This window comes from Nicotiana tomentosiformis, chromosome 8 (assembly GCF_000390325.3).
Source record: "Nicotiana tomentosiformis chromosome 8, ASM39032v3, whole genome shotgun sequence".
In the NCBI taxonomy this organism is placed as follows: domain Eukaryota; kingdom Viridiplantae; phylum Streptophyta; class Magnoliopsida; order Solanales; family Solanaceae; genus Nicotiana; species Nicotiana tomentosiformis.
This window is the reverse complement of record NC_090819.1, coordinates 14,932,809-14,958,367: the sequence shown is the minus strand read 5'-3', so window position 1 is coordinate 14,958,367 and position 25,559 is coordinate 14,932,809. Positions and strand designations below refer to the sequence as shown.

General features: G+C 37.6%; 1 long non-coding RNA gene across 1 annotated transcript; it reads left to right on the top strand.

Annotated features, from left to right (window-relative positions):
* Positions 1 to 2,026: 2,026 nt before the first annotated feature.
* Positions 2,027 to 8,920, top strand: LOC138896622 (uncharacterized). Its single transcript, XR_011409989.1, has 3 exons — positions 2,027 to 2,091; positions 8,027 to 8,078; positions 8,709 to 8,920. It is a non-coding gene; the product is annotated as an uncharacterized lncRNA (long non-coding RNA).
* The last annotated feature ends 16,639 nt before the right edge of the window (positions 8,921 to 25,559 follow it).

Here is a 25,559-nt window from a genome sequence, read left to right as displayed (position 1 = left end):
ATATAAGTATTTTCTATAATTTTTTAAAACTTTAAAATTGATCCATTTATTTTGCTCAAATATTTACTAATCATCCCTTTAAATTATTTTTAGGTTTATGTAATCATCCAAATTTATCATTTTATACTCATATGCAGCTTATAATATCTTATCTCATTTTTACATAATTATATTCGCATTTTCTCTATTTTATCTACACTAGTTACAATAATGGCCTATATTCTATAAATAATTGCGTTTATAATATTATTTATACCAAAATAGCATTTTATATTTTTATAATATTAAGCTATTATTTTCAAGCATTTTACTGCATAAATAATATTTTTATTATTATTTTTTATAATTTATTTTTAAATGAATTTCGTGTATTTAAATTGTAGTCCAATATAGGACTAATTTCGGACCAAAATCAGGCCCAAAACATTTAGCCCACACCATAATTCACCCTTCAACAGTGCAAACCAAACGACCCCTTTACTATACCCGGACGCGACCCGTCTCAATGACCCGCCCCGCTCTTTTTTAAAATCCTGGATGTTGATCTCAGATGATCAAAGGCCCATAAGCAATCTCTCTATTTTAAATACCCAAACCCGAAAAACCTACCTCATTTCCCACCTAACAGCCGCCCCCATACCCGCTCGAATGTTCTCTCTTCTCTGAAAGAAATCCTAGCCGCCTCCATTCAAACCTTAGTCCCTAATCCGATATCACATGGAAAATCTTCCATGTTCCCTTTTCTTTTTTGCACACATGGAGGTTCTTACCATTTTCTCAATATTACAGTGTTTGCTACTCAATTATTTATGGAAGCTGAGTCAGTGGGTGTTCGTTCAACTCCCATTTTGTATGATTTTCATGTTCTTGACTTGATACATTCACTACCAGACTATATGGGTCCGATTTAGTGAGGTATTTGACTATTTGTGTTCTCCTTCTTGAACTAGGGTTTACTCGATTTTTCTCCTAAATTGATTCTAAATCGATTTTGCATGCTTTTCTTTCCTTATTTGTGTTTGATTAACTATGTTTCCTTGTTTGTTCGTTCAATTTTGTTACTATAAGAACCCCTTCCTGTTTCCCCTAAAGGGACCTCAAAACTACTGTTATTCTCTCAGTCTTTCTGGATTATTCTGTACTCTTGAATGTGGCTGGCTGAAAGTCAAGGCCACCGGAATCCTCTCTATCTACCTCCCTAGCGCGAGCATTGCTTGGGGCTCGTTCGAAACTCCTGTGAACTCTGTCGTACTAGAGTTTGGAGTTTTTGCTGTTGTTCTTATTTTGCTACTGGAACTTGGTGATTCTCCTCTACTTGTTGTTAAATCTGTAAATTGGTATGTGTCCAAGCCCTCGCAATTATGTTTCATCCCGGTTTGTGTTCATGCTTCTGAACATCTGTGTTATGTGGACCTTTCTAAGTCAATATGATATTGTGTCGACCTTGCTTTGAATTTCTTCTGGAATCCTTAATCGCAACTTGTATAGGCCTGAATATGTTCATTCAATGTAGTCATTTAAAAAAATTCTGGGGTGTTATACTTGTTTGAGGCTGTCATGTTTATTTATGCTTAAATTCTTACATTGATATTTTAGTATTGAACTCTTTCTCATTCCTCACTTTGAGCACTTTGTACTAAAACTCCTATGGAATTTATTCTAAGTAATTCCAGAGTTAATTCATGGAATCTTACCCCTTAGTAATTCCAGAGACACATCTTCATTGGAATCTTACCCCTTTAGACTTGCCCCTTCACAAAAGTAGAAGACAAGCAGTCATCATCAAAAGACAAGACATCATTATCAAGGACAGCTTTATTTAAAGATGATCCTGACAGCCCAGACAACTTTATAAAAGCCACCGCTAAAAATAAAAGATTTTTATTAAATCAAGTCTGCACTACCAAGAAAGCATCATTAAAGATGACCATCCACGTGAAAGTATCTCACCACAAGGATATCTCTCTCAAAGTTCTATATAAGAACTTACAAAATGTAATAGGAAGCATCAGAAAAGTTTCGGTCCTTAAGATTTTCTCTGAATGTTTTCAATGTACTCTCTTGCTATGAAATAAATAAAGTAATGTTTAAGTAAGTATTCTTTTATTGCGCTTTTAATTTATGTATTTTTAAGTTATACATACGATCTGTTTTCTGGTATCAGAGCCATGTGTTACATATTTTTGTATAAAATATGAGCAGCTAAATCCACATATATTGTCCTGGAGTCAGTCGTATCTTGATAATATGATTTAGTATTACTGATTATACTGTTTCGTAATATAGAATACAGCATGTCTTTCAGGTTATTTATACAATACTATTCTTGTTGTGAGGGTCTTTTTAGAAATAAGATTCATGAATTTTCTTTGTAGACTATTCGTAATCGGATAAGTACCGATTCAGACGTTGGTTAGCCTGAATAACCGTAAGGCCCGCAGTGTGGTAAGACAGGCAGGTTGGTGGTCCCGTCACGCTACAGTAACTGAGAAAATTGACCTATCAAGATTATTGCTAAAAATCCAATATAAACTTGAACCTGTATTTTTTGATTTTTCTAAAGAAATACCGTAGACTATATTTAGAAACAGTTACTTACGTAATTCTTTAATCATAATTCCAAGATATTTGAATAAAGACTCTAAGGATAGTACATCTAATATCTACTCTCATGAGTGCATCCTCTAGCAACCAATTTGTCTGAAATAGTGTTAACATCTCCTCTACGGATAAAATATCCAAAGTAGAACAAGACCTTCAAAATTGGAATATCCCTTGAGAAAAATTCCATTCTATTTATGATATTGATCATTTCAGCTTTGTAAAAAGCTATAATATCAAGACTTGTGAGCCTATTGTTACTATCAATAAGTCCCTAGAAACTATTCAGTTATTCAATCAAAGAGATATCAATAGGTATCGTAAAGAATACAAGTTCCTTCATATCGGACTTGTACAAGTTGCTGTCAAACCTCTTTTTAGATTAGGTTTAGACACTCCCCCTCCCCCCTCCCCCCTCCTCTGTCTACTCTTAAGAGACAGTCGTCATCTTAATTTTGATGACTCCCTCTTAGGTGTCTTTCAAAGTAACCTCGCTAATGGCTTGATTTACTTTAATTGTTATCCTAATTACTCTATTGATATCAACGACCAGAATATTATGGATACTCTTACCTTGAATATTAAGGTCAAGAACCTAAATAACAAGGTAAACACTCGCGAAATCGCCATAATATACAGAGTATATTATAGGCTCATGAAAACTACTCTAGCCCCAAAAGCTAGAATCTCAAGTACCAAAGGTGCTACTATGTTAATGGAAGCTAGCCATGAACATGGCAACACATTCGTTCCTAGGATAATTGAGTGGAGTGACATTCTTTCCAGAGATGAATGGCACTTTAATTCAATTTCTCAACCCCGGCTTGCTCCTGAAAGCTCGCAAATTAGGCAAGTTATTCAATTCTCTGATGGATCTATAGACTTAAAATTCTTAAGATCCAATTCTATGAGAAGAATGTCTTTTTCAAGACCTTTTTCTTCTAAACCCTCGGAAAGAAATGGAAGCCAAAATAGCGACGATCTTGAAGATCGTAAAATTCATGGCGTAGACTTTAATAAAACCATTCCCAAAGTCTACTATAATCTTCCACCTCAAGCTGGTAGTCCAACTGCTAGTGAAATGAGAAACGATGTTTTAGGCATGATTAGATCCGGAGAGAAATTCGATCCAGATCTCAAAACCCTCAATAAATTATGGGAACAACCTGATAATCAAATCAAGCGAAAGTGGTATGTTGATACATACACACTTAACCAAAGATTAGCATTCAGAAAAAATAGATAGCTGACATGAAAAGACTCAGATGCGATATTGAGTTTTTCAAATGGTTTTCTTGTTCCGGTCAACTCGATGACCATGCTGAATCACTTTCTGTTTTGGTGAACAAGTGGTACACCAAGGCACAAACTATAGAATCTTCCATTCCACCATTAGAACAGATCTCTATTCCTTATAATGGAGAAATTATTATTGCCTCTCCATTTAAACGAAAAATTTCCAATCCCTTTGCTTTAATTACAAATGCAGATATCAATAAAGTAATTGAACAAAATAATTACACCAATCAAGTTCTTCATGTTGTCTCATGCCATCTACAAGACTCCAATTCTGGGATTGTTTCCAAACAACCCTCTTCTTCTAAAGAGCCAATTCTCATTGAAAGAAATCTTGTCTTCAAAATCCCTAAATTTGATAAATCTAAGTTTCCCAAACTTAATGACAAGCTTGATCTTACCAAAGATCTCCTTAAAAAGATCAGCGGTCAGCTGGCTAAGACTCATATTTCTGACAAAAAGAATTATGTAGCCTCTACCAGCAAAGATACTACCCAAGAAGGAGTCAAAGTACTATCCAAGGATAGTAACGAGCTTAACAAATTAAGCTCTAAGTCATATAGATTTCCTTATAGGAAAAACTATACTAGTAGACCATTTTTTCCAGATGTACAATTCAAAGAAGATAGGTTTACGGTTTCTTCTTCGTATTCTGGAAAAGAAATCACCGAATAGAATACTGATGGCCTTGTTGATCATCAAATCTTCAATAAGCTGCATGAAATGGCCTGGCCATAACAGCTTATAAAGTCGCTGATGCTTCAGACAAAAATTTGGCTACTATGATCACTTCTGGGTTCACTGGAACCTTGAAAAATTAGTGGGACAATTACCTCACCAATGAGGACAAAAGGAATGTCCTCAACGCCATAACGGTTAATCAAGTTATTAAACTTGAAAACAAAGCAGAAGTCCAGACTCAAGAGATCAAAGAAGACGCTATAGTTACTTTAATCTATTGTATAGCCAAGCATTTTATTGTTGAACCTAAATTCTTCAAGGACAGAAGTTTTGAAATTCTCAATAATCTTTCTTGTCCTCATCTTACCGACTTTCGATGGTACATGGAAAATTTCCTAGCTAAGGTCATTATAAGAGAATATTGCAATAATGATTTCTGGAAAGAAAGATTTATTAGCGGACTACCCTCCATATTCGCCGAAAAGGTTAGAGCTAGGATAAAGGATCGTTGTAATGGCCAAATCCCTTATAAAGACCTTAGTTACGGTGATATTATCAGCTTAATTAATGTCATGGTCTTAGAGCTTTGTACAAACATTAAGCTTAAAACCCAGCTTAAGAAAGAGCGTGGTATATCCAATAGTGAACTTGACAACTTTTGTCAAGATTTTGGTTTCAGTAATACCATCGCACCTTCCAGGGCTGCTTCAAAGCGAATCAAGGAGAAGCCTTATACAGGTAAACCCAGAACCCATAAAAAATCTGGTTCTTACAATAAAAGAATCAAAAGACCGAGAAATAGTTTAAAAGGGCATAAAGACTCGTGTTGGACATGTGGCAAAATGGGCTATAAAGCTAGTGAGTGTCGAGTCAAAGTCAAGAAAAAAAGAAAGTTAATCTTCTCGAACTCGATAATGATTTAAAGAAAAAAGTCATCTCTATCCTTGAAGAAAATGACCAACTCTTCATCCTCATCCGAAGACTATAGCGATGGTGACCTTATCAACGTTGCCTATGAGTCTGACTCAAGCGCTTTTAGCGATTCCTGTCAATGTATAGGAACCTTCTGCACTTGTGACAATAAATCTATTAGAGTTCTCACTAATAACTCTAAAGAAATTCTTTTCGATATTACCAACCATATCGAAGACCCTGAGCTTAAGAGCAAATATCTCTTTGAGCTCAAAAACATTGTCATTTTCACTCCCAAATTGAAATCCCATGTAGAACCCTTTAACATGAAGCATGTCATGAACCGTTTCAATACGCATACCTCTACCTATGAACCTTCGATACAAGAACTTAAGACTGAATTAAAATCAGTCAAAGACGAAGTCAAACAGATCAAGCAGAGACTTGAAAAAATAGAAATGGAGTAACTGACTAACGAAATTCTAAGTCAGGTTCCTCCTTACCAAGATAGTCCTCTTAAAGAGGTTGATCCTTCAAACATATCTGAAGATTCATAAACCTATCAATCTGATGCCACATGGATAAAAACTATTTCAATAGTTAAGACCCAAAGTTGGCATATTCCCATCAATCTTGTGATTAACAAAAATCTCACTCTTAACAAGATTGCTTTACTTGACTCTGGCGCCGATCAGAACTGTATCGTCGAAGGATTAATCCCTACCAAATATCTTGAGAAAGGAACTTCTCGATTATACTCCGCTACTGGCGAACGTCTTAAAATCAATTACAAACTTTCTAAGGCTCATATCTGTAATAACGGTATTTGCTTTGTAAATGATTTTGTTATTACACGTGATATTAACGAGGAAATTATTTTGGGTATACCCTTTTTATCCCAAATAAAACCATATTTTACAGAACTAGATTCTATCAAAACCATTATTCTAGGTAAAAAGATTATTTTTCCTTTTCTTAAACCTATGACTATCGAAGATAATGCCCTTTTAAAATCTAAGATAATTTTCAAACTTAATCTTCTTACTAAACAACTCAATTTCTTAAAAGAATACATCAAAATTAAGAAAATTGAACTTGTTTTTAAAACCCTGGAGATGATTGACAAAATTACTTGTTTTCAAAAGAAACTTTAACTTGAAGTCTTTTCTGACTTCCCAAATGCTTTCTGGGAAAGAAAGAATCACGTCGTTGAACTTCCCTATGTTAATGAGTTTGACGAATATTCTACGTTACACCTTGTGCGTCCCAGAGTGACGTAATAAATATGTGACTTGTTAATCATGATTTAAATAAGTTTAAAGTCATAATATGGCTATATGTGATGTTTGGATGAAAATATAAAGTTTTGAAAAATATCGGATTAAAGTTGCGGAAAAACCGACTAAGAATTTGCCTTGTAACGGAGCTTTTTGAGAAATATATTTCGTGTGCTATATAAGGTATTTTTAGGACATACTATATACAAAATTGAATATCTATGAGTCTAATTTCTAATGCATTAAATCGTTCATCGATACGACGTCAGAGTAGGGAGATATTCATGTTTTTGCGAGACTGCGCAAGTAGCTCGGTTGGGACCTACTTGAGATGGCCACCGACCTTACGTCTTTTAAAAGATGTTTCAGCCTCATTTCGGGTCATTTCTCACCCAAATTTCGTCCAAAAACTCTCCAAAACTCTCCCTAACATATCCCAAGATCCCAAGAACCAAACTCAAGGGAAATCAACTCAAATCATCATCAAAGGTGTTAAAGACTACACGAGAATGCTTCTATGATGTTGTGGTATGATTGAGGGATATTGTGAGCTAAGTTGAGATAGGGTTTCGATTTTTAGCTATTGTCTAAGGTATGTATAACATCTTTTTGATTGTGCCTAAGGTTAATCTTTTGTTGGTTGTGTTGTTTGAGTGAAAAAAATATAAGATGGCACTTGAAAGAACATTGGATATAGTTGTCTGTTTGGTTGGACTGTTTTGTGGCTAAATATATAGTTTGTGGTGGCTGAAAATTGTGAGAAATAATTTGATAATGTTGTGAATGCTTTTGTTAAGATTTTCTAGGTGTTAATTAAATTGATTGAAGAAGAAAAGATGAAAAATAAGTGATTGACGATAAAAATTAAGGTGCTAGACATATGGGGCTATTTTGGAAGGCATTTTGTGGCTGTTTTGAACTAGAAATAATATAGTACATATAAGTATGATGTTCTGAAGGTTGTAAACTAATTTATGGAATAAGAATTGGATTCAATTTATATCTTGTTATGAGTAAAAACGAGCTTGCCGCTCAATATAATTGTTAAGATAATCAGAGAAACTCATATTAGATTATATTGTTGTTGTTGCTATTGTTGGTTATAGTTGTTGTTGTTGGGCTGTTGATGACCCTTAGTGGTATTTGGGATGTATTAAAAATAGGGGAGTTGCTGCCCGATTTTCCTTAAGCCATACGACTAGCCAAATACGATGGTACGACATTATATGTTAACGGCAATATCATTTCACTTGTTGTAGATGCAAGAAGTTGTGTTGAACTTGGTTGAGTAATAAGGAAGAGATCATACAGGTATGTTAAGGCTATCCCTTCTTTCCTTTTGGCATGATCTATATGATTCAACGAAACTAGAAAGCACGCCACTTTCACGAATGATTCTATTCCTAGAAGTACTATGGTTACCTATGTTCTTGATTCCCCATGTGTCCTACTATCATATCGTCTGTTGATGGGTCGCATGACATTCCGAGAGATCTTGTTGACTTATTTCATTATGCACTGCATTCATTTATACATGTATATGGACCCATGACTAGATGGCTTTATATACGCGTATAGTATATATATATATATATGGGGTATGAGGGAAAGGTTATGGCATTATATACGCACCACCACCTGATCAGCTGGTATACGTTTATGATTTCGCCCATAGAGACTGAGATGATATGATGGGATGCCCTCAGAGGCTTGATGATGTTATGTACGCATATAACTATGCATGATATGAAATTTATACGCATACGCATGACATTATAAATATTTTCATGATTCACAGAGCTATTCAGACTTACAGGTTGAGTTATTTACTCCATGTTTCTTTCATGCCTTTTATATATTGATTTTTATGCCTTACATGCTCGGTACATTATTCGTTGCTGACGCCCCTATTGCCTGGGGGTCTGTGTTTCATGCCCGCAGGTGCAGGTAGACAGGCTGATGGTCCCCCTTCTTAGGATCCTAGCTCAGCGAGAGTTGGTGTGATTTATTTGATCCGTAGCTGCTATTGGGTTTTGGTACGATACTTTTGTATACATATAAGGGTATGACGGGGCCCAGTCCCGTCCTTTATATAGTTTTACACTCTATTAGAGGTCTGTAGACATTCATGTATAGTTGGATAGTGTGTGGCCTTGTCGGCTCGCCCTACTGTATTTTGCATATATATGTATATATGTCTTTTGAGTATGTCTCCTCACATATGTTATTCACACAATTCAACAGTTTAGGGGCAGATGTTATGTATGGCCTATACATATTTCATGTTTATATCTTAGACTTATGCTTATGGGTGTTCGGTAGGTAGAACTCAGGCACTCGTCACAGCCCATCGGTTTGGGTCGTGACAAAAGTGGTACCAGAGCAGTTCCATCCTAGGGTTGTCTACAGACCATGTCTAGTAGAGTCTTGTTTATGAGTGTGTTGTGCACCACACTTATAAACAGGAGGCTGCAGGACATGTAGGATGTTACCCTCCCTTCTTTTTTAGATCGTGTGATATAAGAATTCATTTTCCTAACGATATGTTATGTTTTCAGCGATGCCCAAGAAGGCTACAGCCGCCCAGAAGGGCAAGTCTATGGATGATGAGACTACAAGTCGAGCGCTACGAGTTACCAGGTCTCGGGAAGAGTCACATAGTGAGACTCCATCTCAGACTTCACATACCTTACCCTCTCCGGAGGAGATCCGAGGGGCACCAACTCCAGTGCCAGCCCTAGTAACCCCAGTTCCTCAGCCAGATGCACCGGGTCAGGAGATGAGAGATGTTATTCAGTTATTGACTCGATTAGTGGCCGCACAGGCTTGGCACTAGGAGGTAGGTATCGGTCATGCAGATAGGGCCATCAGTGCGAGGGTTCGCGATTTCATTAATTTGGACCCTCCTGTATTCACTGGAGCAGATCCAAACGAGGACCCTCAGGTATTTATTAATAGGATGCAGAGAACTTTGAGGGTAATGAAGGTCATTGCGACTGAGTTTGTTGATCTAGCTTCCTATAGACTTCGGGATGTTGCAGTTAATTGGTACGAGTCTTGGGAGTTGTCCAGAGGTGAGGATGCCCCTCCAACAGTATGGCAAGAGTTTACAGAGGCTTTTCTTCATCATTATTTGCCACTAGAGCTTAGACGGGCCAGAGTTGATAGGTTCTTGACTCTTCCACAGGGTAATATGAGTGTTCGGGAGTACAACATTCAGTTTGATTCTTTGGCTAGGTATGCTCCCACTATTGTAACTAAGATAGAGGATCGGGTTCATCAGTTCATGATGGGGTTGGAGTCGCACCTGCTTAATGACTGTATGTCGGTCTCACTTCACCCAGACATAGATATTTCTCATATTCAGGCATACACTCAGGGTGTAGACCAGCGTAAGCAGAAGCAGAGGGCCGATCATGAGCATGATAGGGGCCAGATTAAGAGAGCGATATCTTCAGGTCCTTCTAGTGAGTTTAGAGGTGGTCAGCGATAGCAGTACCCGAGGTATCCAGTCCAGCCATCAGTTATTGCACCCCTTCAGTTTGCCGGTAGGATATTTGATCATTCCACATATTCAGGGGCCAGTCAGAGTTCCAGGGCCTCTAGTTCTCAGTATAGGGGTGAGTCAAGTTAGATGAGGCCACCCTTGCCACGATGTGCTCAGTGTGGTAAGCAGCATGCTGGTCAGTGCCTTGTAGGGTTGGATGTTTGTTATACTTGTGGTTATCCATGCCATGTTATGAGAGATTGTCCGACGAGAGGTGGTACAAGTATAGTTCAGCCAGTGAGATCTGTAGCCAGTTCGTCATCATTAGTACGCCCCTCTGGGAAAGGTTCACAGGCACCAGCTGGTCGTGATAGAGGCAGAAGTGGAGCATCTAGCTCGAGCGGTCCTCAGAATCGTATTTATGCATTAGCAGGTCGACAGGATCAGGAGTCATCACCTGATGTTGTTACATGTATATTATCAGTCTCCTCATATGATGTATATGCTTTGATTGATCCAGGTTCTACCTTATCGTACGTCACTCTGTTGGTTGCTAGTAAGTTTGGGATAGAACTTGAGTTGATTGAACCTTTTAAGGTGTCTACATCTTTTGGGAATCTAGTGATAGCTAGACGGGTATATAAAGACTGTATAGTAGTAGTTCATAGTCGTTCTACAGTAGCAGACCTGATTGAGTTAGATATGGTAGAATTTGATGTTATAATGGGTATGGATTGGTTGGCTTCTTGTTATGCTAATGTTGATTGTAGATCAAAGATGGTTCAGTTCTAGTTTCCAGGGGAGCCAATCTGGAGTGGAAAGGTAATACTGCATCGCCAAGTGGTAGGTTTATTTCCTATCTCAAGGCAAGGAAGATGATAAAAAAGGGCTATATTTATCACTTAGTTCGGGTACAGGATGTGAAAGCAGAGTCACCGACCCTTCAGTCTATCCCGGTGGTTAATGAGTTTGCCGATGTTTTTCTCGATGAGCTTCCAGGCCTTCTGCCAGAGCGGTAGATTGAGTTTGCTATTGACACATTACCAGATACCCAGCTGATATCTATTCCTCCGTATATAATGGCACCTGCAGAGCTGAGAGAATTGAAAGAACAACTGAGGGATTTGCTTGAAAAAGGCTTTATCAGACCCAGTACATCACCGTGGGGAGCACCTGTGTTATTTATAAGAAAGAAAGATGGTTCTTTATGGATGTGTATTGATTACAGACAGTTGAATAAGGCGACGATCAAGAATAAGTACCTGCTCCCGAGAATTGATGATTTATTTGATTAGTTACAGAGAAAGATATTCTGAAGACAACATTTAGGACCAGATACGGGCACTTTGAGTTTCGAGTTATGTCGTTTGGGTTGACCAATGCCCCAGCAATATTCATGGACTTGATGAACCGTGTGTTCAGACCTTTTCTAGATTAGTTCGTGATTGTATTTATAGATGATATTTTGGTTTACTCCCGTTCAGAGGATGAGCATGCAGATCATTTGCATAATATACTCAGAGTTCTACAAGAAAGGAAGTTGTATGTAAAATTTTCTAAATGTGAATTCTGTAGCCTTCCTTGGTCATATTATTTCGGGTGAGGGTATCCGGGTTGATACACAAAAGATTGAGGCAGTGAAGACTTGGCCTAGACCCACGACACCGACGGAGGTTCGTAGCTTCCTGGGTTTGGCAGGTTATTATAGGAGATTTGTAGAGGGTTTTTCTTCTCTTTCAGCACCATTGACAAAGTTAACTCATAATGCAACTAAGTTTCAGTGGACTGATGCTTGTGAGTAGAGTTTCCACACATTGAATGATAAATTGACTCCAGCACCGGTTCTGACACTTCCAAAAGGGACTGATAGTTATGCTATCTATTGTGACGCTTCGGGCATTGGATTGGGTTGTAACTCTTTCCACTCGGGCACACCTCACAATCACTCATGCCACTCGGGCATACCTCACAATCACTCGTGCTTCCCAGTCACTCAGCACTCGGCACTCAGTAGGTACCTGCGCTCACTGGGGGTGTGTACAGACTCCGGAGGGGCTCTTTCAGCCCAAACGCTATAATCTGCACAGACAACTCACGTGCTGCACGGATAACTCACATGCTGCACGGACAACTCACGTGCTATAATAATAAAGTATGTTGTAGGCGGCCAACCTCGATCCACACTCATCCTCATAATCAGGCCCTCGGCCGATATCAAACATGTTGTGACGTGCAGCCCGATCCCATAAATATGCAACATGATGCGGCGTGCAACCCAATCCCATAAATATCCTCACAAATCAAGCCCTCGGCCTCACTCAGTCATCAATCTCTCCAGTCTTTCGGGCTCACAATGTCATGAAAAATAGCCCAAAATGATGATATGATGTATCAATAAATAACAACAGAGACTAAGATATGATATGCAATAAAATGAATATGACTGAGTATGAATTTTTAATTTAACACAATAATTCACAGTAATATGACCTCTGTGGGTCCCAATAATACTAGCACATAGCCTCAACATGATTTTTAATATGCTTTCAGCTCAATTTCTTTAACACATAAAACCGCATGGAAAATGCCAAGATTATTTAACAATAAAATTTCACAGAAATAATTATGTCACAATTTCTATAGTGCACGCCTACACGCCCGTCACCTAATATGTGTGTCACCTTCCAACAATTCACAAAATACATATATTCAGGGTTCATACCCCCAACTCCAAGATTAGAAGAGTTACTTACCTCGAACAAGCCGAATCCAATGTCGAGCAAGCTAAACAATGCTCCAGAAATCCCATTATGCGCGTATCAACTCCCGAACGGTTCTTATTTAGTAACAATTAATTTGATTCAGTCCACACAATTTATAGGAATTAATTCCATATCAAAATGCTAATATTTTCCATAAAAATCCGAAATTACGCCCCAAAAATCACTCGTGGGGCCCACGTCTCGAAATCTGACGAAATCACAAAATACGAAAACTCATCCAATTACAAGTTCAACCATACTAATTTTACTCAAATCCGACTCCAAATCGGTATTCAAACTTGAAAAATTCATTTTGTGACATTATAGAAATTTTCTTCTATTTCTCTTGAAGATTCAATAGTCTTACACCAAAAATGAAGGTTAATTCATGGAATATAATCACAAGGGAGATAAGAACACTTACCCCAAGTTGTGTGAAAAATTTCCTCTCCAAAATCGCCCAACCCGAGCTCCAAAATCTGAAAAATTGGGTGAAAATGTCGAACCCTAGAATTTAAGGTTCTGCCCCAGCGATTTCCGCATCTGCGGACAAGATTTGCGCACCTGCGCATCCGCCTGTACGAGCAAAATGTCGCATTTGCAGACTCCACTCGTCTGCCAAGTTTTCGCTTCTGCGCGCATCCGTCCGCATCTGCGCTCACGCAGGTGCAGCATTTTCCCTCCCACCTACGACCAATGCCTCACAACCCTCTGCCCGCATTTGCGCTCCTTCTCGCACGTGTGCGATTCCGCACTGCAAAGCATTTTCTGCACCTGCGCACCTGCACGAGCTCGCACCTGCGATTACTTTTCCGCAGGTGCGATTACACCAGAAGACTTCAGTACCAGTAGTCTTCCAAATTCAAAAATCAATATGTTAACCATCTGAAACTCACCCGAGGACCTCGGGTCCCTGTTCGAACATACCAACAAGTTCCATAACATAATACGGACCTACTCGAGGCCTCAAATCATACCTAACAACCTCAAAAATACAAACTACACACGGACTCAAGCCTAATAAATTTCTAAATTTCCAAATTCTACAAACTACGCTGAAACCTATCAAATCACGTCTGATTGACCTCAAATTTTGCACACAAGTCACATTTCACATTACAGACCTATTCAAATTTACAGAATCAGATTCCGACCCCGATATTAAAAAGTCAACCCCCGGTCAAACTTTCCAAAAATTCAACTTTCGGCATTTCAAGCCTAATTCCACTACGGACTTCCAAAAAATTTTCTGGACACGCTCCTAAGTCCAAAATCACCATACGGAGCTATTAAAATTATCAAAACTCGAATCCGAGGTCATTTACCCATAAGTCCGCATCCGGTCACTATTTTAACTTAAGCTTTAAACCTTGGAACTAAGTGTTCCAATTCCTTCCAAAATCTCAATGGACCCGAACCAATTACCCCGACAATTCACACAATAACAGTAAAGTACAATTTGAGAAGTAAATGGGAAAATAGGGTTGTAATACTCAAAACGACCGGTTGGGTCGTTACAGAAACCACAAGAAGAATTACCCGACCCACGATGTAGAGTAAGTTGCGATAATTCATGCACTAAAGATGTGGAGGCACTATTTGTATGGCATTCATGTTGATATCTATACGGACCATAAGAGCCTTCAGTATATATTCAAGCAAAAGGAATTGAATTTACGTCAGAGGCGATGGTTGGAGCTACTAAAAGACTATGATGTTGATATTTTATACCATCCAGGGAAGGCGAATGTAGTAGCCGACGCCCTCAGCCGTAGATCTATGGGTACCTCATAAGATTCATCAACTAGTTAATCTTGGAGTTCGATTACTAGATTCAGGTGGTACCAGAGTTACTATTCAGGACACGGCAACATCCTCTCTAGTAACTGAAGTGAAGGAACGCTAGTATGAATATCCTATGCTAGCTCACTACAGAGATACAACCCCTCAAAAGGAGAAGACACCATTTGAGATTACAGGAGATGGAGTCCTCAGATATCGAGGTCGATTATGTGTTCCTAATGTGGCAGGGTTGCGCCAGCAAGTTATGGGAGAAGCTCACTATTCTCGTTATTCTATTCATCCAGGAGCGATGAAGATGTATCATGATATCAGGGGAATATACTGGTGGGATGAAATGAAGAAGGATATAGCAGAGTTTGTTGCTCAATGCCCTAATTGTCAATAGGTTAAGATTGAGCATCAGAAACCTGGTGGATTATTGTAGGCTATAGAGATTCCGACTTGGAAATAGGAAGTGATTAATATGGATTTCATCATAGGCTTACCTCGTACCCAGTGTAAGTTCGATTCTATATGGATTATTGTTGATAGACTTACAAAATCAGCCCATTTTTTGCATGTCAGGACTACGTATTCGGTAGAGGATTATGCAAGGCTTTACATTAAGGAGATAGTACGACTTCATATGGTGTCCCTATATCTATTACATCATATAGAGGTGCTCAATTTATAGCTAATTTCTGGAGGTCCTTCCAAAAAGGATTAGGGACTCAGGTAAGTCTTAGTACAATATTTCATCCCCAGACAGACGGTCAGGCTGAGCGTACTATTCAAACACTGGAGGATATGCTACGGGCATGTGTGATGGACTTCAGGGGTAGCTGGGATAATCATTTTCCATTTATTGAGTTTGCATATAATAATAGTTATCATTCCAGCATTCAGATGGCTCCATACGAAGCTTTTTATGAACGAAAGTGTTGGTCTCCTATCGGATGGTTCGAGATTGAAGAAACTAAGTTAGTAGGACCAAAGTTGGTACAACAGGCAGTTGAGAAGATTAAGCTTATAAGGGAAAGGCTATTAGCAAGTCAGAGTCGTCAGAAGTATTATGCAGATAAACGAAGACAAGACTTGGAGTTTCAGGTAAACGTCTAGGTATTCCTAAAGGTATCACCGATGAAAGGCGTTATGAGATTTGGTAAGAAAGGAAAGCTTAGCCCTCGGTACATTGGACCTTATAAGATTATACGTAGAGTAGGCCAAGTAGCATATGAGTTAGGCTTGCCTTCCAACTTAGAGTCTGTACATCTAGTCTTTCATGTGTCTATGCTCCGTAAGTGTATTGGAGATCCCTCTAAAGTCATTCCAGTTGACGATGTTCAGGTTACAGAGCAGCTATCATATGAGGAAGCTTGGAGTAGGGGAGATATCCGTATTTTACGAGAATACGCAAGCAGCTCGGTTGGGACCCACTTGAGATAGCCATCGACCTTACGTCTTTTGAAAGTTGTTTCAGCCTCATTTCGGGTCATTTCTCACCCAAATTTTATCCAAAACCCTCCCTAACATATCCCAAGATCCCAAGAACCAAACTCAAGGGAAATCAACTCAAATCATCATCAAAGGTATTAAAGACTACGAGAGAATGCTTCTATGATGTTGTGGTGTGATTGAGGGATATTGTGAGCTAAGTTGATATAGGTTTTCGAGTTGTAACTGCTATCTAAGGTATGTATAACATCTTCTTGATTGTGCCTAAGGTTAATCTTGTGTTGGTTGTGTTGTTTGAGTGAAAAACCATAAGATAGTATTTGAAAGAACATGGGATATGGTTGTCTTTTTGGTTGGACTATTTTGTGGCTAAATATATAGTTTGTGGTGGCTGGAAATTGTGAGAAATAATTTGATAATGTTGTGGTTGCTGTTGTTAAGATTTTCTAGGTGTTAATTAAGTTGATTGAAGAAGAAAAGATGAAAATATGGTTTGGATTATATTGTTGTTGTTGCTATTGTTGGTTATAGTAGTTATTGTTGGGTTGTTGATGACCCTTAGTAGTCTTTGGGATGTATTAAAAATAGGGGAGTTGCTGCCCGATTTTCCTTATGCCATACGACTAGCCAAATACGATGGTACGACATTATATGTTAACGGCAATATCATTTCACTTGTTGTAGATGCAAGAAGTTGTGTTGAACTTGGTTGAGTAATAAGTAAGAGATCATACATGTATGTTAAGTCTATCCCTTATTTCCTTTTGGCATGATCCATATAATACAACGAAACGAGCAAGCACGCCACTTTCACGAATGATTCCATTCCTAGAAGTACTAGGTTTACCTATGTTCTTGATTCCCCATGTGTCCTACTATCATATCGTCTGTTCATGGGTCTCATGACATTTCGAGAGATCTTATCGACTTATTTCATTATGCACTGCATTCATTTATACATGTATATGGACCCATGATCACATGGCATTATATACGCGTATAGTATATGTATATGGGGTATGGGGGAAAGGTTATGGCGTTATATACGCACCACCACCTGATCAGCTGGTATATGTTTATGATTTCGCCCACAAAGGTTGAGATGATATGATGGGATGCCCTCAGAGGTTTGATGATGTTATATACGCATATAACTATGCATGATATGACATTTATACGCATACACATGACATTATAAATATTTTCATGATTCACAGAGCTATTCAGACTTACAGGTTGAGTTCTTTACTCCATGTTTCTTTCATGCTTTTTATATATTGATTTTTATGCCTTACATGCTCGATACATTATTCTTACTGACGCCCATATTGCCTGGGGGTCTGTGTTTCATGCCCGTAGGTGCAGGTAGACATGTTGACGGTCCCCATCCTTAAGATACTAGCTCAGCGAGAGTTGGTGTGTTTCATTTGATCCGGAGTTGCTATTGGATTTTGGTACAATACTTTTGTATACATATAAGGGTATGACGGGGCCCAGTCCTGTCCTTTATATAGTTTTACACTCTATTAGAGGTCTGTAGACATTCATGTATAGTTGGATAGTATGTGGCCTTGTCGGCTCGCCCTACTGTATTCCGTATATGTATATATGTCTTTTGAGTATGTCTCCTCACGTATGTTATTCACACGATTCATCAGTTTAGGGGCAGATGTTATGCATAACCTACACTTATTTCATGTTTATATCTTAGACGTATGCTTAGGGGTATTCGGTAGGTAGAACTCGGGCACTCGTCACAGCCCATCGATTTGGGGAGTGACATTTCATCCCTACTAAGGCTAGACCTATTCAGATGAATCATGATCTGATGGAGGTCTGCAAAAGAGAAATCTATGATCTTCTTGAAAAAAGGATTATTCGTCCTTCTAAATCACCTTGGAGTTGTTCTCCATTTTATGTAAACAACGCAGCTGAAATTGAAAGAGGAGCCCCCGGGCTTGTCATTAACTACAATCCTCTTAACAAGGTTCTTAAATAGATTAGGTACTCGATACCTAATAAACGTGACCTCCTTAAGCGAACCTATAGAGCAAACCTCTATAGTAAATTTGATATGAAATCTAGGTTTTGGCAAATCCAGATTGTCGAAAAGGATAAGTATAAGACCATATTCAATGTCCCTTTCGGACAATATGAATAGAATGTCATGCCTTTTTGTCTTAAAAATGCTCCTTCTGAGTTTCAAAATATCATGAATAGCATTTTTAATCCCTATAGCCATATGTCTATAGTATACATAGACGATTTCTTAATCATTTTTGAGGACATTGATCCCCATTTCGAGCATCTTAACATCTTCCTTAAAGTGGTCAAAAATAATGGTTTAGTTGTTAGTGCTCGAAAATCAAGCTCTTCCAAACTTCCATCCGTTTTTACGACATGATTTATATCAATGTACCTATAAGCCTATTTGCAGAGCCATAGAGTTCTCGTCTAAGTTTCCTGATATCATTCTTGATAAAACTCAACTACAACGCTTCCTTGGGAGTCTTAATTATGTTGTTGATTTCATTCTAAATATTAAATTGGTCTGTGAACCTTTGTACAAACATCTTAGGAAAAATATTGTCCCATGGAATTCAGAACAAACTGAAACAGTCCAAAAGATCAAACAAATTGTTCATAAACTTCCTTATCTAGGAATTCCAAATCATTCTGCCTTTATGATTGTCGAAATTGATGCTTCTAATAAAGGATACTGTGGTATTTTTAAAATAGAAAGTCAATTCTGTATCCCCCTAAATAATTAGTTCGCTTTACTTTAGGAATCTGGAAATCTACTCAAAGGAATTATAGTACTATAATTTTTTTTTATCTATAGTACTATGTATTACCAAATTTCAAGATAACTTGATCAATAAAGAATTTTTACTCTAATTTGATTGTAAATCAACTAAATAAATTTTGCAAAAAGATGTCAAAAATCTTATTTCAAAATAAATCTTTGCAAGGTGGCAAGCCTTATTATCCAACTTTGATTTTCAAATAGAATTTATCAAAGGAGAATAAAATTATTTGCCTGATTTTCTAGCCAGAGAATTTTTACAGGGAAATAACAAAGCCTAAAAGGCCAGAAGGGCCACCAAGACCCTTCATCTCTACAGGAAGAGTTCCACCTTCGGGGAACCATTTCAAACCTACTAGTGGACCTGAAATAAGGCCACAAAACATATACTCAGCTTTCGTTGAAATTCCTCTCCCTTCTGGGATACCCCTCCTTTCTTCCTCAACAAACCCTCTTACTGGTCAAATCATTTTAATACCAGCCGTTACTCCTTTGAAAAAAGACAAAGGAAAAGCTATAGTCTCTCAGCCATCTAGCGAATCGCACAAAAGAGAAGACTACAACAAGAAAGCCCCAGAGACTTTCACTCAGGCAGTATGCCCTACTACTCCAATAAAGAAAGAAGAGATTCAGAATTCTTTTAAAGAAGAAAAAAAGTTTGAATTCCTACCAATACAAGTCATACTTCTCCTCACTTTGGACAAAGAGTATGAAAATTTTAGGGTAGAAGATTTTGCCAATCCCTGTTATACAGATAAAAATTACGTGGAAGTTGAAAATCCACTTAAAACAAGAAAGTTTTACGAGGCTATCTTGGTTGATACAGACTCAATAGAGATCGAGCAAGTGACAAACCCTGATTATATTTCCTATTCAAAATTCACTATTAAAAGAATTTTGACCCCTTTTAAATGGCAAACAGACCATTTGCATACACCAATCTCCCTATCCATGGAACACAAGCCACAAATATATAATTGGTTTGATTATAAAGCGGTCTGGTATAACTTCACATATTTGAGACCAAGGCACACCTGGTTTGTCAAATACAGCGATGAAATTCATAAAACAGTTATTCCAAGGTGGTTCTATGAATGGTGGAATCACTATGGAGGAAATAAGCAGATCTTGTCAAAACAATTTCTGCACCAATATCCGAAATTTACTCAAGAATCAGAAATAACTACTCTCCCAGAGAATATCCAAATATGTTAATTCTTTATAGCCAAAAGAATTTCCTGTATCATCAGTTGGTCCTTTGAGATCAAGGAATTTGGAAGAATTAAATTTCTTAGCAAAGTCGTCTTTGTTAAAGGATGGGCACCTAAGGCAAAAGGATCTTCTTCTGTGAAGACATCAACAGCTTCCTCCTCCATCCAGAAATCAAAAATTTCAAAGCAGGTGTTAAGAAAGAAGATTTTGAAAGCTCTCTCGGACATAAACAATGATAATGAACATGACAACATCATGAATCTCATCACTGAATCATCCAGTAGTGAAAATGGTGATGAACTATACCCTAGAGGAATAACTCAAGCATACGTAGTAGACTACGGCGATTAGTCAATTTACTAATGTGGGTAGAGGTTTAAAGAACCGAAATTACCCTGGTAAGTTGTCTATACAGTAGAATAGAGACCCAGTCATCTAAAGGACAAGTTGGAATCTTACCCCTTTAGACTTACCCATTTAGACTTGCCCATTCACAAAAGCAGAAGAGAAGTAGTCATCATCAAAAGACAAGACATCATTATCAAGGACAACTTTATTTAAAGATGATCCTGATAGCCCAGACAACTTTATAAAAGCTACCGCTAAGGATAAAAGACTTTTATTAAATCAAGTCTGCACTACCAAGAAAGCATCTTTAAAGAGGACCATCCACGTGGAAGCATCTCACATATGGAAGATTTTTAGGGTTATCAAATGATATATAGTGCGATATAGTTAAAAAAAAGTATTATAGTAAGAATAGATACCTTGGATACAGGTAAACTTCTCAACGGATTCTCTATCATCTCTTTTTTTTCATTTTGTTTAATTGGTCTATGTTATAATGTTATAGGATAATAAGATGGTTAGAAATCTATTATTTTTTCAACCTAATCGCTCTTTTGACTTCGGAAAAGTATATCTCTCTCAAAGTTCTATATAAGAACTTACAAAATGTAATAGGAGGCATCAGAAAAATTTTGGCCCTTAAGATTTTCTCTGAATGTTTTCAATGTACTCTCTTACTATGATATAAAGAAAGCAATGTTTAAGTAAGTACTATTTTATTCTGCTTTTAATTTCTGTATTTTTAAGTTATACATACGATATGTTTTCTGGTATCAAATCCATGTGTTACATATTTTTGTATAAAATATGAGTAGCTAAATCCACATATACTGTCTCGGGCTAAAAACTGCCCTCATCGGGCTAAACGTTGCCTTCCTCTATGTAGGTCTATGCACTGCCCTTATTATTACATAAGGCTAAACGTTGTCTTTCCCTGCATGGGGCTAAGCACTGCCCTCATCTCATAAAAGGCTAAGCTCTGCCTGGTCTCGTTCTCACATATGACTAAGCATCACCCGTTCTCTCTATCAAGCAATCAATATCAATGCATACGTGCATTTCAAGGGCTGAAACATCATCACAAATTTCAAAGGCGTAATAGCCTGAAGGCATCATCCTAATAGCCTGAAGACATCATGACATGGCCTGAGGATCTCTCAAAACTGGATATCATCATTCAAAGGCGTCATAGTCTAGAGGCACCATCCTTATGGCCCGAGGACGCCATTTCATGGCTTGCAAATCCCTTGTCATACGCTTCATGGCCCAGGACGTAATGGTCTAAGGACACCATCCCCATCTTCCGAAAGACAACTCTCATGGTTCAAAGGGAATTTACATCATGTTTAAATTTTCACAACAACTACATATATTCGCGCGTATTATGTTTTAAGTTTTGTAGATAACCCGGGAGGTAACCGTTCTACAAACGGGAGCAATTTTTACTCCGATTTCCGTTCACAATGTTCACATCCTTTGATCGCTTCCAATGTAGCCGATCACTAGCAATTGATCGTTCACATCCCATAACCGCTCAAACGCTTGTCTTATACGTACATAACGTTCAAATTCACATTCATAGCTCCGCCTGAAATTATCCGTTACTCATGACACTATCCTATCTGAAAGATCTTTCCTCGAAATATAAGACCATCTGTATAACAACTACACCGGTTTCGTACGCTATTGGATCAAGAACTACACACAGCCTAATTCCCGTAATATCAGGGATATGTAGGCAACTCAAGAACTAGGGTTCGACCCTCATTTTTTCAAAAGCACCTCATCCTTGCTCATTCGGATAAAACTGATCATCATTTTCTTTACCCGACAACTCTTTCATCATTCTCGGGTAAAGAGGGGCAGCTATCGATACCCAATTTTGCCCTCGTATTTTATAAAGTATTCCATATACTTTCAAAATATTATTTTGTATTATTACCCAATTTACAAGGGTCATATAAGTATTTGCTATTATTTTTTAAAGCTTTAAAATTGATTTTCTTGCATTTAATTTATTCAAATATTTACTAATCATCCCTCTAAGTTATTTTTTAGGTGATGTAATCATCCAAATTTATCATTTTATACTTACATGAATTTTATAGTATTTTGTCTCATTTTTACATAATTATATTTGCATTTTCTCTATTTTATCTACACTAGTTATAATAATGGCCTATATTCTATAAATAATTACGTTTATTATATTATTTATGTAAAAATAGTATTTTATATTTTTATAATGTTAAGCTATTAATTTTAAGATTTTTACTGCATAAATAATATTTTTATTATTTATTAGTCATTTTCTATAATTTATTTTAAATGAATTTCGTATATTTAAATTGTAGCCCAATATAGGGCTAATTTCGAACCAAGATCAGGTCCAAAACATTTGTCCCACCTCACAGTTCACCCTTCAACAACCCAAACCAAATGACCCTTTTACTATACCCGGACGCGACCCGCCTCAATGACCCGCCCTGCTCTTTTTAAAAATCATGGCCATTGATCTCATATGATCAACGACCTATAAGCAACCCCTCTCTTTTAACTACCCAAACCTGGAAATCCCACCTCATTTCCCACCTAACAGCTGCCCTCAAACCCTTTTGAATGTTCTCTCTTATCTAAAAGAAACTCCTAGCCGCCTCCATTCAAACCCCATTCCCTAATCCGATATCACATGGAAAATCTTCCATGTTCCCTTTTCTTTTTTGCACACACGGTAGTTCTTACCATTTTCTCAACGTTACAGTGTTTGCTACTCAATTATTTATGGAAGCTAAGTCAGTGAGTGTTCGTCCAACTCTGATTTTATATTATCTTCATGTTATTGACTCGATACTTTCACCACCAGGCTACATAGGTCCGATTCGGTGAGATCTTTGACTATTTGTATTCTTCTTGTTGAACTAGAGTTTACCCGATTTTACTCCTAAATTGATTCCAAATCGATTTTGCATGCTTTTCTTTCCTTATTTGTGTTTTATTAACTGTGTTTCCTTGTTAATTCGTTCAATTTTGTTATTATAAAAACCCCTTCCCCGTTTTCCCTAAAGGGACCTCAGAACTACTATTATTCTCTCACTCTTACTCTTTCTGGATTATTTTGTACTCTTGATTGTGGCCGGCTGAAAGCCAAGGCCGCCAGAATCCTCTTTATCTACCTCCCTATTGCGAGCACTGCTCGGAACTCGTCCGAAGCTCGCTTTACATGTCCTATTCCTATACACTTTTAGAAAGCATGCCTATAAGAGTTAAGTGTTTCACTCGTTTACATGCTTCACTCATACACGCTATTAGATAACATGCATATAGGATTCAAACATCATTGGCTATTTGCCTAGCTTTTACTATTGCTATGTGATTGTTAGATATCATGCTTATAGGATCGCGTTAAGTAATTAAGATTTGCTTCCATCGATACTCATCTAGATACAATGCCTTTAGAGCCTTAATTGATTAATAAAACCGTCGTTGTTGTTGTTCTCATCACACGACCTGCCTAGAAAACATGCCTATAGGGTTAAGCAAAATGAATTCATTTAGAAAACATATCTATAGGATATCTCTACTCGCTTAGAAAGCATGCCTATAGGATCAAAGACACATAATTATGAGTTTTCAACGGTTTCATTGCCCAAGCGCGAATCACTTAAAGATCATGCCTACGGGTTTTTAACAATGATTATAATCTGTAGCTTCGATAATCTGACTAGCATTACTGCCTATGAGATTTTGTTAAACCATGCAGCCACATAGAAGCCATGGCTATAGGTTTTGAACGTCTTTAATGCGTCTTAATTCTAAAACTGCCTATGACCCCTTACTGCATAATCTGAAAATATGTGATTGATCGCGTGCTTTTTGTGCTTATGTGTGGAGGCAAACTTGAGCCTTTCATTGCTATTATGTGCAATCATGCCTATTTTAAATGTGCGCCTAGTTTTATCATTTTGAGTACCCTAAGTCTAGAACCACCTAAGTAGTAGGTCCAAAGCCTCTGGACCATAGGCATGGGACGGGTAATGCACGTATAGGATGCGGTTTAGAATTGAACTAGAATGTTTTAGGTAAATAACTTTAAGATAGTAATTGGGTAGCATAAGATGATAGTTTATGCCCACTGAAAAATATGAGCAACCCCTACCTTAAGGGAGTTGTGAATTATTATTTATGTTGCACGTGGTGATCCTTTAGGCTAAAAAACTTTGGACCCCTTTCCCCCCTCATACGTTTACTACTTGCACCTTTGTTTTTTAATCTCCAAGGACTTGTACCAATCATCTATCAATGTATAATCTATTTCCTTCATATGTGCAATCTTCTTTATACTTGTTGGATATTTAGATTCCCTATCTTCCTTTAACTTACATGATCACATATGACAATTATAATCCAATAATCCCATATAGCGTAAAATTCGGACGGGACCCACAGTTGTGGACTTCGAAGAGTGTCTAACACCTTCTTTTCGAGGTAATTTGAGCTCTTACCCGATCTTTGGTGACACTAACTAGTTAAAACAAAGTTATTTGCAAATAGATACTTTAACACACCCTAAAATCGTTAGGTAGCGACTCTTGCTTCTTTATACCCATTTAAAAGAGTTGTTACACGTCGAAACCCGCTTTCGCGAGAAAACGAAATGCGACAGTAAATACTTGTATGTTAGCTTCCACCCAAAATATTTTCAAGTTTAGTTATGAAACAACACAAGAAAATGTACATTGAATCATGGAGCATGTCATATTCAAGATAAATGCAAGCAAATTGGTCTTTCCTCTCTTTAATCTATAACTTATGCTTTCAATAAATGATAAAACTTATTCCCTCTGTTTCAATTTAGATGACACACTTTCCTTATTAGTCCGTTCAAAAAAGAATGACACATTTCTATCATCGGAAATAATTAAACTTTGAACTCTTCATTT